Genomic DNA, 4,363 nt, shown 5'->3' with positions numbered 1-4,363 from the left:
GTGTTCTTAGGTCATTTCTGCTAATACGGGAACAATACACATGGAGATTCATAGATTGTTTTTCAGTTAGATCATCCTAGGGTCCAAAGATTTGAGAAATATAGAGCAGAATAAAGGTATGTGAGGAGTCTTTTTAGGAATAAAAACAAAAACAACTTTGTTTTGGAGGAGAACAGGTGACTGGCTGGTTCGGGAAGGCCAGGAGCTCCTTCAGGCTCCGGGCAGAACTGGAAGCCAGACCTGCGACAAGTCCATCAAGCTGTGGAACCGCAGGCTATTAATAGAGCTTGGGAGATGAGGGTGCAATGAGGTGACATCTGAGAGCTCACATTTTAATATTCTGGAAACACACAGTTTCCAGTGCTCCTCGGATGTGCCCACCAGTCTGCGTATCTCAATTTCCAGCCCAAATCGTGGCAGAGTTTGGCATAGTAACCGGCAGAGCGAACTTTCTCATGAGACTTTCTGTTACTCATTTGCATACAGTGAAAATGATCGAGATTGCTTCAGAGCCCCCGCGTTTCCCCCGTGGGTCCAGGAGGAGGTGTAATATTCTCACAAGTAAATTTTCCCTGGAGGACAGTGCCTCATTACCATTTTTCATAAGCCGTCAGGATCTCCTGAACCACAAAATGGGATTGAGCAAAGAGAAGACACTGTTGTTTTTTTTTAGTGGGTGATCATTTGCTTTCAGTCACATAAAATATCACTTTTATTACTCATATGGGGTCACCTTGGCTAAATTCATAAAACATTTCATAAATTAAAATTTTATTTCTTGTGTTTATATAAGATTAGGAGCAAACTTGATATAACAATGGTATTAAAAGATGATGAAGCAACGCCTCAATATATGTGAGAAAAAACCCGATTTTTAAGAAATTTTCCTCATTCTGAAGTCAGTTTTGTTTTGCCCACGGGCAATACAGACGTTACTTCGGAGGCAAGCATCACCACCTCTCATCAATGTGCATTGCTATCTCCAAGTGAACTTGGAACTGGTACTTGCGTTAATGTGACAGAGATTTGAGAAGGGAAATGAAACAGCTCAGTGCCTCGTTGACACGCTAGGTTCGGTACGCGCTGTGATTTGTCTGGAACGATCACTCCTGTCCACGCGTCGCATTCCTCGGTTGTGAGGGGACCACGCAGCTGGGCGTCGCGCAGCTTTGCGTCCCCAGGCCTGGGCGCTGCAGGTGCACAGTGGGCGCTCGTGCGTGTCAGTGAGCCCCCCGGGACGGCGTCTTTCCTGTCCTGCGGGTGAAGCACTTCGCTGTCTGCTCTTGGGGTTGCTTTCTTCCTGGCAGACAGAGTGAGAGGGACACACTTGTCTCCCGTGCCCGCCAAAGCTATGCCATCCTCAGTGCTGGTCCACCCAAAACTGCTTTAAAATCGCCCGGGCGACACCTCACGCCCTATAAATAAATACCTGCCATGACTTTGTTCTTTTCTTTTTTTTTTTTGTGATACTACTCGGACGCCAGCAAAGTGGTGTTCTTCCTTCCTGCAGCAAATCTAGTGACAGTTGCTTGGCACCAGGCTTTCCTGGCGATCTTCAGGAAAACCAGGTGGCAGTCACTCCGGATGCACCTCTAAGATCGGATGGAGGCGTCCTCAGCGCCCGGCTCAGACGCTTCGCTGCACGAGTCCCTTCCCAGAGTCGCACGGACCTGCAGGTGTCCCGCTGACCGCAGGATGCCTGCGTGACGTCTGGGCCCAGATTCCTTTGCTTCACGCTCTCAAATGCCGATTTCTTTTTCCCGTGTGACCTCACGCAACGGCTCTCTCTCACCCTTGGGGGAGGACTCCATTGTAACCGACCTCACTTCAGAAATCAGTCCAGTTTTTATTTTCATTTCTTTGTTCGTTTCTGTGCAGTGCTGTCTCTGTGGCTCCTGCCGTGAGCCTCTAAGGGGGGTTCCATGCGGAAGAGCGGGCAGAGGGCTGGGGACATCCGAAGGTCTCATCCAGTCGGCCTCGTTTAGCTGTGTCCACCCTCTTGTCACAGGATGTTCCGTGTCTCCAGGGGATACGTGTCTGCATGAGGCTCATCCTCACCAGCAGATGCTGTTTTCACAGTGTTCACTGTCTGACTCTCTAGTCCACACACCTGGCCGCTTCCGTGTTTAACCCTTGTTCGTATGAATTCGTCAGGAATTGTGCCAGCCCAGACCATGAGAAACTGCACTGGCCACTTTGGGGAACATGACACAAAGCGCATGGCCCATCTGAAAACACAGAGAAGAGAGGTCACTGCACTTGGCAGATGGACCCTCCTTCAGGTCCCCGCCTTTTTCTTTATTTTTTCTATCTTTGGGAACGGGATAGAGGTTGATGGTGATTTGGTACAGTGGCTTTGGCCTCTGTACCAAGCAAAAAGCTATAAATGTAGAGCTTAATTTCAAAAATCTTTGAACATTTTTTTTTTTTGATAATTGAACAAAGGTTTGTATTTGAAAGATTCATGCATGTTCTCAAAATATAGTATTTGGGCAGGTAACGGTGACTCGATTTTGGCATAGAAACAACTCCATGTTTGATTCTCTCGTTTTATCACAATATATAAAAAATATTGGTCCAATGTGAAAGGCCTTGGTTTGATTTCTCGTGATTTAAGATCGTTATGGATAACACAGTCTCAGCTTCCCGACGTGTATGCTCCAAAGCCTGCATTTTAGAGCAGTATATTTCGAAGCGACAGCCACATTTTAAAATTTAATCTTCATGTACTTCTCATGTATGTGTTTACACACACACACAAGTATAAGATAAATCGTCATCTAGATGAGAATTTAACTTTGAACTTTAGCCTAAAACTTTCTTTCTTAGCATATTAAATAAAACCGAGTTAGTTTTACTGAATTTACTACTTCATACTTTATTTCTGTGGGTCTAATGAGTTATTATTATTTCACAAATTGTTCAAGATTACAAGAATTAAAAAAATGTGCTTAGCTGAATCAAATTGTAAGATCAGACATATTTGAAAGGATTTGTTCTTATAAAATTTTATGATATATAAAAAGGAAAAACGCATTAGATTAAATTATAATTTCTAGATCTTTATTCAACGTTAAGACTGTAAACTAATATTAAATTATGATGATTAATAAAACAAATCTTTGTAAACCTAGACAAATTCTAACAAGGAAAATGATACAGACACTGGCGATTAAACAATTTTTAGTGCTTTCGCCACTTATTTTTATACACAGAATGGTTATAGGTTAATATAACCTATGTATGATGTGAAAATGTCTTTAAATGATAAGCTATTCTCACACATACAGACATGTGCGTGTTTATTGTAGCCTTGAAATTTCTCGAAGTGCCATAAAATGTTTCTCATGGAAAAACGATCAGCTAGATAATTCCTGTTTCCTGTCTCTTAGTTTTCTTTTGTGTTCATATAAATAAAAGTTGTTTTTTTGTATGATTAAAGTAGGTACAAATAGAAACGGTGCAACCACATTGGATCCAGTGGTTACAGAACTATAAATATGTATACAAGAAAACACGGTTTCTTAAGGAAATCGTTATAGTTCGTTAGAGTAGTAAATTCAGTTAGACTCCCTCGGTTTTATTTAAGATGCTAAGAAAGAATATTTTAGGCTAAAGTTCAAAGTTAAATTCTCATCTAGGCGATGATTTATCTTATACCTGTGTGTGTGTAAACACATACACGTGAAGTACATGAAGATTAAATTCAAAAATGTGGCTGTCGCTTCGAGATAGACTTGTCCTAGAGCACAGGCTGTGGAGCAGGCATGTCGAGAAGCACGGAGTGTGTTATCGTGTGAAGACACCCTTTAAGCTGCCACTCTGTGCTCAACTAGCACGTAATAAACTCACCCAACCTCACGCATCCCTAGTCGTGCGGGGGCCGCCACAGAACTCCCGGGCCGAGCCCAAACCGCAAGAATACCTTCTTCATTTTTTCCGTTTTTAGAAACCACTCTGACCATCAAGGTGAGATTCTCACGTGTTGTAAGAAGTCTGATAAACTTAGTGTCTTTTGCTCAACAATTTTATTTTTCAGTCTTTCATGAATTCGAAAAATTAGCACTATCGATAATAATTAAAACAAATAAAATTTAAATGATACTTTAAAAAGGATCATTTTTATGGAGGATATTAGAATTCTCTAAAAGAGAACAGTATTTTGAAATTTAAGATTTGTCCGATTTTAACATCAGTGATGTATTTATGATATCCTCAGTATATTGTGCATTAAAACAGTTTAAAGAAGTATCTCTCTTTGAGATAATGCTTCAATGGTATAAAAAATTAAGGTTGGAGTTCTGCTTGAAGATATAGTTTTAAAGATGAAGTGACTTCTCTGTTATTGACGGATTAGCTGTGA

This window comes from Pteropus vampyrus, unplaced genomic scaffold, assembly GCF_000151845.1.
Source record: "Pteropus vampyrus isolate Shadow unplaced genomic scaffold, Pvam_2.0 Scaffold132, whole genome shotgun sequence".
Lineage (NCBI taxonomy): Eukaryota > Metazoa > Chordata > Mammalia > Chiroptera > Pteropodidae > Pteropus > Pteropus vampyrus.
This window is presented reverse-complemented; position numbering follows the sequence as displayed.